Source organism: Siniperca chuatsi, linkage group LG15, assembly GCF_020085105.1.
Source record: "Siniperca chuatsi isolate FFG_IHB_CAS linkage group LG15, ASM2008510v1, whole genome shotgun sequence".
Taxonomy (NCBI): Eukaryota; Metazoa; Chordata; class Actinopteri; order Centrarchiformes; family Sinipercidae; genus Siniperca; species Siniperca chuatsi.
In genome coordinates this window covers 2,352,772-2,364,585 of record NC_058056.1, presented here as the reverse complement: position 1 = coordinate 2,364,585, position 11,814 = coordinate 2,352,772, and positions in this window count along the sequence as shown.

The following is an 11,814-nucleotide window of genomic DNA, read 5'->3' as shown; positions in this document are numbered from 1 at the left end:
GGAAATGAACACTGCTTCATATTTTCTAAGCTGTTCAAGTCACGCAGGACTCTGCTGCAGTTTGTATTCAGATATTGCCGCCCTGGGAAGTGTGTGTACATCTTTCATTTTTTCATGCGGTGCTAATGCTGCTCTGAACACGGCCTTGCTGTGAGCGTACAGAAACAACTGAAGGTGACCTAGATGACCTCAGGAACATTTTTGTTAACCCTCAGACCTTGTCTTATCTGTATTTTGAAAGCTGTACAGTCAGAGGACGCTGGCTATAGAGACCTCAGTGAGTAAATCAAACAGAAACTGCAGAGACATCATTTTGATTTAGAGTAGGATTGTTTTCGTGACGGCCCCGTGGACAGTACACCCTTACGGAGCCCCGGAGTCCTTAAAGATGATATTTTTTATCTTATGGGAACAAGATAATAAAAACAAAAATAAAACTTTTATTTCAGAGGACTTTGGGCGCTCTGTACATCCTTATGGTGGAGTAAAATATTTGCTTGAGAAATGGAATGAAGTAAAAGTATAAAACTGCATGAAATGGACATGCTCAACCTTAGGTACAGTACTTGAGCAGATGTTACAGTCCACCACTGGTTAACAACGGTAGAGTTTATTTTTCTCAGTTTCACAAACAGAGTTAACTGCTTCTTTGCTTTGTGTAGGTTTACATGTATTTCAGACATAAATGTTTATTGTCTCCCAGTTTGCATGGAACTTTGTATTTGCATTTGCGTATGCTGTTCTGCATTAAAGCATCTGATTGTGAGGGATGAGAAAATCACTTTCTATGAAGTCTGTGGTTTATAGACGCTGCACATCTCTGTTGTTTCCTTTGTGTGCTCACAGAAAGAAAAAAAACCAGCTTGTGTTTGGAACTTTTGCTGTTTATTATCTGCATATCTCCCAGATTTTGCCCATAAATGCATATTAAAACAGTATAACATTAACCATAACACAACCCAGTGAATTGGTTCGAGGCTATTGCTAGAATGCCCTCACGCTTATTGAATTACCCAACCTGTGATAGAAATCTGCAGCAGTTACGTGCCAATAACAACATACTGAGAGGGGTCTAATTTGAGAGGGTGCAGTTTAAGGTTGAGTAAAAGGTTTTAAAGCATTACCAGGCATTGTTTATTGCAACAGATATACTCGCTGTAATGAAATGTTCTGTCGATTTCAGGCATGAAGTGTTTTAAACGGGGGAGACGTAGCAAAAATTCCACCCATCAGGCACGGACAGTACGGCTAATAGGATCTGCTAAATGCCCATATCCCAAAACCAGTAAATAAATATCTGCACAGCACTGTATTTGCTGTGGGGTTTCTCTTCTTTAAACAACATTTGTCTGTGTGATTAAAATACATTGTAGTGATTATTTGAATTACCCCAAAACCAACTCAGTAATTGAATTTTGCAGATTCTTGCAGTAAAAGCCTCTCTCTTCCTCTCTGAGAGTGTGCTTGGAAAGGAAGGGGGAAATATGGAAGTTGACCTTGTAAACTCCTGGGAGAGAGCACAGAACCAGAGCGCTGCAGGGCAAAGCTCTGACAGTTCTCAGCTGCAGGGGAATGTTAATATGTATTTCCAGGATTATTGAATTATGTATCAAGGAACGCGCAGCATTAGCTTCAGCTGGTCATCTCCATGCTCCAGTTACCCCTAATGATGGTAATTATAACATGGCTTAACTGTAATACTGGATTGATTGTCAGGCTCCTGAATACCCCCCCCCCACACACACACACACACACCCTCCGTAGCTGCCCAACAAAGGCCACGTTGAGGCTGACGAACAAACGCACCTCGCCTCGCAAAGGGGTCCCTGGTCCCTGGTCCCTGGCTGGCAACCTGTGTGAGTGTTTTTGATGGGGGTTAATACTCAAGCCATATAAAGATGGGATTAGGGCCCGGGCTTACAAAATGAGGACGAAAATTGAAAGTTTGAAGAGAAATATGTGGCTAATTCCATTCTGTCATCAGTGGATATTAAAGATTTTTAGCCGCTCTGTCAAATTATTTGTAAATCACAATGGCGGCACTGTTAAATTCAGCTTTAATTTCCAGGGCAAGAAGTGACCAGGGGGTTTCAGTGGGGTATTGGCTCATATCAGTCCCTCATAAGGCCTCAAGGTTTTTAGAGACTTCCCATCATTCTGTTGAAAAGAATCTAAGCATTTCCTCTTGCCTGATTTCCCTTATTTTGGGAGTGATTACTCTATTTTCTTCACTTATTATCTTTTGTATCTTGTACATTTAGGCAGCGTATGCAAACTATAAGAACTAGTTATAGAAAGAAATATATAATATCTCTGCAAATGCACCCAAACAGGTAATGAAGCATCTTTACCCCCCGCAGTGGATAGACTGGGCTGTTTGGCACCTGTACTGTATTAATGGGGGACCTCTGCCAGTAGCTCGACATAGTTAAGCTTTCAGATTGAGTTACACAGAGGGGTGGGGCTCATGCAGGCCAGGTGCTGGCTAGTTAATACCTCCCAGATCTCAACAATCTGGTTCTGTTTCAGGGCTGCACTGTGCTCCCCTTCCCCTGCTGCCCCGGGTCTTGATGCTGTGCCATCACACTTGGTTTTTATCGGGCCTCTCAAGATACAGTAGATGAGGCAGGCTGCGAATCACTGGGGCCCCATGCTTTATAATGGAGGGAACAGTTAACAGTGTAAAGTAAGGACACCAGACTCCAGCAGCCTGTAGATAAACTTCAACTGTAGCTTAGTTTAAAAATAGTGTGGGAGTCACACTATAACTTAGTAAAACTGGGTTGTACCACACAAGTTAGTTACAATGCAGGCTTCAGATAGACCCCCATGGACAAGGCTGAGTCCTTACCGCAGCGGCCGGGGTTCGAATCCCACTCATGGCCCTGTGCTGCATGCCCCCCCCCCTCACTCCCACATTTCCTGTCTCTCTTCAGGTGTTCTATCAAATAAAGGCAAAAAGAATCTTTAGGTGGTCCTCAGAGGCAGTAAAATGAGATAATATGAGAAACAATTTGCGTTGAAATTACATTAACTGCAAAGTTAACGTTAGTTTATCACCACTTAATGTCACTAATGCTCAATTGTGAAGCCTCGAATGGCTATGAGACCACACACACCATGCATTTTTAACCTCTACAAGAAGTAGGCTACTTACTTTTGTTGATGTTGGGGGATTAGTCAAAGGAAACCTGTTAAAAGTTACATTGCAGCGTTATTTGGAACATTTGGAACACAACAACAACAACACAGGGAAGAACATTTTTGACGCATTCACTTGCAATGGGAATTGGCGCTTGCACCGCTAGATTGACTGTAACTGTAGTAGGCTGTAACAGAAACATCTAGCTGTTATGGTGTTGACTTTGGCAGTATTTTTACATCAAGATAGAAGGGGTGTTAATGTAGTGATGAGGCATCACCGTAGCTCTGCGTGTTAGCCCATCTTCACCTTTTAAAAAAACATCGAAGCATAACAAAGTACAGCCAAAGCCATCAGTTAAACCATATTTGAAGGTCACGTGTGTTAACATAAAACAGTTGGTTTTTTAACAGCCTGTACAGGTAGTCTTTTACTTTTCGTCACTAGTCAGTAGTATCTTTCTCTCCCACATTGTCCGAATGCTGCAGTAGGTGAAGCGTCAGTCTCTTAAACAATGTTTTGACTATGGTCAATTTAGTTCCCCCAAGGATCAATACTGTGCCTCCGCCCTGTGCTATTAACTATGTACATAAATAATATTAATTTTCCAACTCAGCACTGTAATTCCCTTTTCCCCGGTGCCCCAAACGTATCCATGTTCTAAATGGAGATGTAATTGATACAGTACGGCATTATAAACACTTGCATTTGGTTAGACACTGTTTTAACCTTCAAAACTCATGTTGAACATCTTGCTTAAAAATTTAAAATTCAAATGGGATTCTTCTATCGAAACAGAGCTTAATTCTGCTTTGAAAACAGAAAATGACATTAAACAATCCAGCATAGTGTCTGCACTAGAGCTATCCTGCATGCCCCAGTCCCTGCCACTACCCTTAAGCCACAGGAAACCATAGTGCCATTCGATTCATTACAAGATAGCTGTTGCACTCACTGTGAGTCACATGAAAAGGTTGATGATCAACACTGGCATCTACAAGGCACCGGCATACCTGTGTCGTCATTTCTAAGGCCTTGCTATCTAAGTTACCAAGATATTCAACATCTTTAGTTGAGTTCAGAGCTAATAAACATGACACCGGATCACAGGACAGGTTGGCTTTAAAAGTTCCTCACACCAACTCCGAACTGGGGAAGACTGGTTTCCGGTACTGTGCATCTCACTTGAATGGTCTGCAACACAGATTGAAGTTAGAGACTGTAAAGTTTTACTAGTTTATATTTTTTATTACAATTTGTCATTGACTTAATTAGCATGGTATTGTTTTGTGTGAATGAATTGTCTTGTTGTGATCTTGTGTGTAAGAAATTTGTTCTCAGGCCTCTCTTGCAAAAGAGATCTTGATTAGATTCCCTCAGTAAAAAAGCTTAACCAGCTAACTAATTAACCAACTGAGTAACTAGTTACATTGTAGCATAAGTACAGTACTGATCAAAGTGGGGAGTTTAGTGACACTAACTAGATACAACGTAGCAGTTAGTGTTGACGTTACACTCACGATCAGCTGCTGGAACAGGTTGCAGCTATAGGAGGCAGCTGATGGGAAGTCAGTATTAACACCAACTTGTCCTAAAGGGGGCAAAAGAACTTGCAGTGGACACATTCGCTGGTATTACCAAATCTGAGACCCAAAGCTACAGTTTGTTTTTGTCTTATTTCATCCGTTAGTGACTTTCACTCTTTTCTGTGGCACTGCATATCTACATGCAAGCGTGTAATCGACATGGGGGACAGAGGTTCAAGTCCCCCCAATGCGTGATAAATGGAAATTTGTCCCCCCCAATATTTGTAATGAAAACTTCTCCAAGACTGAAAGAAAGCTAATGTTCTCCCCTCAATGTTCAGTGTTAAACTGACTCTAAAACACACTGGATGTTTGCTGAACACCTCCTGCTTCATGCTGGCGCACGATCCCTACCACTCTGTGTCCTGTGTTACTGAACAGCCAACATGTAGCTGCTGGTTAAGGGGTTAACACTGAATATACAGAGAAATACGTGCTCACACACACACTGTGTGTCAGGTGTGTGCACATTTGGATACAAATTGGAGCTACTACACACAGCCTCATTTCCCAGATATGAGGCGGTCCCATTGACCGCTAGTGCTTTATTTTAATGTGCTGATGGCTGTTTGTTACTTTAACCTTAAAGGAATGTAAATCATTTAAATGCATCACTAATATATATATATATATATATATATATATATATATATATATATATATATATATATATATATATATATATACACACAGTATATATCACAAATCAAATAGAAGCAGACAATTATCACTATCAACTTACTAGTATTGACTTTTTGATACACAAATGTTTATACACTCATCTGGATGGCCTTCAGTTATTACCATCACAGCAATTGTCAGCTTTGTGACCATGATTGGACTTTTTGTGCCCCAGATTTCGCCTTTCAGGCTACATAGAGACTATCCTAATGTTCTGATTGGTGGAGGTTGTTGAGGAAGATCTGCAGACACTACTCTGGGCTGAAAAACTACATGCCTGAAAAAAAAATCATGAAATATGTATTTTGATGTGCAGGTGACAATGTTTAATAGCATTCATACAATTAGTTTTTCATCACTTCGTTCCCCCCAATGCTGATACCAAACCTAGGCCCCTGAGGCCTCTTACAGCCGTATTTACCAAGTCAAGTCTGCTGATCCGTGTAAGTGATGCTTTAACTTTTCCCTCTCTTACGAGTGTTGTCTGTGGTGCTGCTCGCCTTGTTGATTTGATTTTTTGTCCACTGCCACTTTGTCCTTTGTTCCTTATTTATTATCTTGTCATCTTTATTTCAGTTCCTCCACCGATTCCTTGTTGTTATTTATTTTTTTTAAACACCACAGAGGAAGAGTGAGGTCAGAAAACAATAGAGTTTTTATGTGGGGAATGCGGTTACTCATTTGCCATATCTTGCACTCAGGTCAGGCTGGCCTCGGCTTCCAAAGCTCGAAACAAGCATAGTTAATATTGACCATCTCTGTTTTGGCACTGCAATGACAACAGATCCTAGATCAGTATTGTGTGATACAACTGTTTACCACCAGCCCTGGACACTGTCCACATCTGGCCCATATACAGCGCCAGAGCTACTGGAAGCAGAAACACATGGGGAAATGCAGCTGCCCAAAAGCTGCTTTATGTCATCATGTCACCTCTCTCCTTCGTGTGTTCATGTTTTATTTTTCTACATTATTGTAAATCACTTGCAAAAATGGAGCCTATTTGAAACAAGAATGGAGTCTATTTTAAGTTAAATAAAGCAAATGCACTCTCAAATTATGGCTGTTATACACTTACACAGCTACACTTTGATATCTCAGGCGTAGATGGAACTACGGAACTAAAAAGGAACACACATGCAGATGCTCAGAAGGTTTTATGAGCCACACTAGTGGCGTGCTGTCTGAATGGCAATGTCGGCCTCTCGGCCGGTTGGACGACTTTGGCCGAGACCGAAACTTCTCAAAAACAATCGGATGAAATTTGATACAGGCTTTTATGGTGGATGAATGAATCCTAATAACTTTGGTGACCCTCTCACTTTTCCTTTAGCGCCACCATGAGGTTGACATTTGTGGTTTTGAATGAAATGTTATGAATAAACAACTATTGTATGGATTGCCATGAAATATGGTTCGGTTATTCATGTCCCCCTCAGGATGAAGATGATGAATGTTTTGTCTACAGTACAAAAAGAAGACACAGGAACCACGACATCAAGGTCAAATCCATGTTCCATCAGCCTTTATTGCATCTTTTCCACCTAAGCCAGGTGTAAAAAAATGTCAGGCTTTTCCACTTTAATGTGAAAATTGAATTGAAAATAATGTGCATAAAAACAGGCACATAAATGTAACTAGTAATCATAATCACACAAATAGAAGCCATAACTTGATGCTTTTCACCAGACATCAACCTATACTCACATCATTTTCATGGGTTTGATGCCATTTATCATGATGTACACTAGTCCTTCATTTGTAGCAGCCTTAAGGTATTTCCAAAACACTATATCATAGAGATGTATGACTGAGATGATGAGCTTTTCATTTTTTCTATGGAGAGTCACATTGCTGTGGGCACCCTCCAATGGTATTGCAGGTATAGATAATTTTGACTTTGCATGACATTGGGCACTTTTGTAATAAGCAAAAAATATAGAATTTGGGCAATATTTTTACCCTGAAACATCTCATATAGGATCATATCATGACTGCAACAGACTTATGGTAAAGCAAGGAAAAGTGTAACAAAGTGAAAATGTACATTGAGGTGTTAGAAGTGATGGGAGTTGGATGTAAATACGTACTGAATGCCCTTTTCACACACTGCCATGACAATCCTATGTGGATATGTAAAAGACAGGGCTGAGGTTTAAATTCTAATGTGTTCAATCCAGCCTGGCTGTGTCTGTGCTGGCTTGTTTTGATAGAATAATTCTAGGTTCCATTATGTTCCTGCCACAGACTGTAGAGCTGATTTGAATTTCTTATAATTCCAAAGTGTGTTAAGTAGCACCTCTGAGAAAAGAGGGGGGAGTAAGAGAGCATGTTTCAGACCTTCTAATGTGTAAATGTGTTTCTGATTCCTGACATGACACAGCAGTGTGCATATGTGTGTATATATGTGTGTGTGTGTGTGTGTCTGTTTCCTTGATCCTGCCACATGACTGGCTGCCTGTGATCAGTAATTACCAGGATTGGCTGATGGATTCTGGTTATAATGAATGATTGATGACCCCTGAAAGAAAGCGGCTGGGCCTTTTCTATCTTCTGACAGCATGACGTTAGCACTGAATTGAAACCATTTAAGTAGAAAATGACTGGACACAGGCAAGGGCTCAATAGCAGGTATCACACTGCCATTTTGAAAATGGACATGTTTGCATTCACCCTCTCTTTGAATAGTCTGTATATTCATGTGACTGCTGAAATCTGAGCTCTTGCTGCTGCCAACAGCTCAGGGCTGTTCTTAGGAAAATCAACCAAAATGCTAGTCAGACTTAAATGCTTCTAAAGTGCATTTCATTGACAAAACCACAGGAAATAAGAACACACTGATTTGTTTGTGCTGTTTTCTTCTGTGCAACCCACTCTAAGAAAGTTATGTAAAAAAAATTTAAACTTTGAAATCCATATTATGTGGCAACATGTATATGAACACTTTGTTTCTATACTGTGAATATTTTTTACACCCTAGGTCCCGTTTTTGTAGTTTTGGTTATTTTTAATTACCCTGACAACATTTTACTCAACAGTGTCATAACTGAGAGAGCCTTTCCTCCCAAGAAGAATGACAGTATCAGTTGTTTCAGCAAATGGCACAAAACAACATACATAAACATAAACATGGACAACATAAATACATGTTTACATTCAAGAGAAAAAGCCCTGTAACAGCCATAGTAATTATAGATGGAGCAAAGGAGGAGGCTGGGTGTTGTTCTTATAGGCAAAATCCAGGGAGGAGGTCAGGGTGGATGGATGGGTCAACAAGAAGTCGGAATTTAAAACAGGAGGCTGCTGTTAGTTTCCCGTTTCCTGCTGACAGTCAATGTGGGTTTCTTTTAACCATGACCATGATCAATTGTAACCATGATGACAAAGGTTCAAAGTACTTATTTTAACCTTAACCATCACCTTTCCCTAAACCTAACCAAACCTTTCAATGCCTAAAATGTACTTCTACACATATTGTATGTTATTCATATATTTTTTAAGGTGGGGAATTAAATGTGTCATAGTTTCTGTGCAGGGAACACATATTTGCATATTCAATTACAATACCATTTTTTATATATATAGCACCAAATCATAACAAAAGTTATCTCAAATAGAGCAGATGTAGACCATACTCTTTATAATATTTACAGAGACCCAACAATTCCCACCATCAACAAGCACTTGGCGACAGTGACAAGGAAAAACTCCCTTTTAACAGGCAGAAACCTCAAGCAGAACCTAGGCTCTGGATGGGCCTGCCTTGACTGGTTGGGTTGAGAGAGAAAGAGAGAGAGAGAGAGAGAACATATACTAGCACAATGCATGTTCCACAGATATGTAGATTAATAGTAATGGTATTGGTAGTGGTAATAATATTAATGTTAATAATAATAATAGTAACAACAATGATAGCAATAGGAGAGAGATGAGAGAGCACAAAACACTTGGAGACTCTAGGAACCACAAGTAACCCTGCATACTGAAAACGCAGTCTTCTAGTAGGGTAATAAGGTACTATGAGCTCTTTAAATATGATGGTGCCTGACCATTAAGGGCTTTGTAGGTGAGGAGAAGGATTTTAAATTCTATTCTGGATTTTACAGGGAGCCGGTGCAGAGAAACTAATATGGGAGAAATATTTTCCTAGTTCTTGTCAATACACATGCCGCTGCATTCTGGATCATCTGGAGAGTCTTAAGGGACTTATTCGGGCAGCCTGATAATAAGGAATAGCAATAATCCAGCCTAGAAGTAACAAATGCATGGACTAGTTTTTCTGCATAATTTTGAGACCGGATGTGCCTGATTTTTGCATTGTTACGTAGATAAAAAAAAGGCAGTCCTTGAAGTTGTCCTTTAACTATGTGGGAGTTAAAGGACATATCCTGATCAAAGATAACTCTGAGATTCCTTACGGTGGTGCTGGAGGTCAGGGCAATGCCATCAAGAGAGACTATATCTTTAGATAATGTGTCTCAGAGGTGTTTGGGGCCAAGTACAACAACTTCAGTTTTGTCTGAGTTTAACATCAGAAAATTGCAGGTCAAACAGGTTTTTATGTCCTTAAGGCATGCTTGAAGTTTAGCTAAGTGATTAGTTTCATCTGGCTTGATCGATAGATATAATTAGGTATCATCTGCATAACAATGAAAGATTATGGAGTGTTTCCTAATAATACTGCCAAAAGGAAGCATATATAAGGTGAATAGAATTAGTCCAAGCACAGAACCTTGTGGAACTCTGTGATAAACTTTGGCATGCACGGAGGACTCACTGTTAACACGTACAAACTGAGATCAATCTGACAGATTTAAACCAGCTTAGTGCAGTCCCTTTAATGCCAATGAAATGTTCCAATCTCTGTAATAGGTTGTGATGGTCAGTGGTGTTGAATGCAGCACTGAGATCTAAGACAAGTAAAGAGACAAGCTTTTGCCTGATGCAATTAGAAGGTCATTTTGTAATTTTCACCAGTGCTGTCTCTGTGCTATGATGGACTCTAAATCCTGACTGAAAATCCTCAAATAAACTATTGTTAAGTGTTGAGTCACACAATTGATTGGCAACTGCTTTCTCAAGGATCATAGAGAGAAATGGAAGGTTAGATATAGGTCTATAGTTAACTAAAACCCTGGCTCAAGAGTGGGCTTTTTAAGAAGAGGTTTAATTACTACTTATTAGCTACTTTAAAGGACTGTGGTACATAGCCTAATAATAAAGAAAGATTGATCATATTTAGTAAGGAAGTGCTAACTAAGGGCACACACACAATGCTACGTTGTTGTGGTTGCTGACCCTCTCATCTGTAGAGTTACAACAATAACTGAGTTTGTTATTGTACTCACCATCTGAACATCCTCCTGTGACCCTTGTGCACTGCGATGTCCTCCTCAATCTGATCTAGATTCAACTTCTCTGCTTGTTCATTCTCAATGCATAATATAATCGGTCCACTCAGCCTATCTGTCCCACTATATCACAGTCCCACCATGCTCGGGAGAGACTAAACGCGCGCACCTACCCAGTATGCCTTGCGGGAAGACCTACCCCTACTCTGCCTCTGATTTGCTATACTGTTCCAGGCATCTGCTAAATGCTAATGATAGCTTAGCTATGATGCTAACCGGTACTACAAACTTGACAGGCCCAGGAGGAGAGCGACTCAGCCACGGCAGCTCACGTTCTTGTTCCCGTAGCACCAAAGCAGCAGAGAGAAGTCCCAAGGCCGAGTACCTATTCTTGGGTATTCTCCGGTTCTGGTGCCCATTGCAGCGCTGCTCCCTGCTGAGTCCCCCTCGTCCTGGGCCTGAAAACCTCCTCCCGGTGGTCCAAACCTCCTGTGCTAGAGGTGTAAACACCAACACTCCCCCGGTGCTCCGAGCTCTCAGTCCGGGCAGAGACAGCTAATAGGACCACTAGTAGCTGCTCGGCTAAGGGAGGTCCCAAGGCAGAGTGCCTATTCTCAGCTGTCCTCCCGTGTCCACACATCCCTGGGTGTGGAGTTGTGGACTTACGAACCAAAAAAACCCACTTGAGTACAGCTGAGAACAGACACTCGGCCGTGGGCACGGGCCCCACTGACCTCCCTCCCGCCTTCCCTCCCTCTGGTTGTCCAGCGGAAGGCATGTTATTGGTCTTCAAGGGTGGCATTTGAGAAGGAAGATAAGACTTTGACTTTCTCTAATGTTAGTCATCCTGTGTGTACCTGACTGGCAGCTGCATGAGTTTATTATAATAAAGGTTTATATGTCTTCATTTTTGCTGTTTAGTTACAGAAACATTTGAGATTATACTTACATTGAAAAGTAGGCTTATTACAGTATCACATAACCTTAATTAACGTTTCTTAGTAAAAAGCAGGTGACAGCCAAACTAAGCTTGTGGAAAGATGATCAAATACAT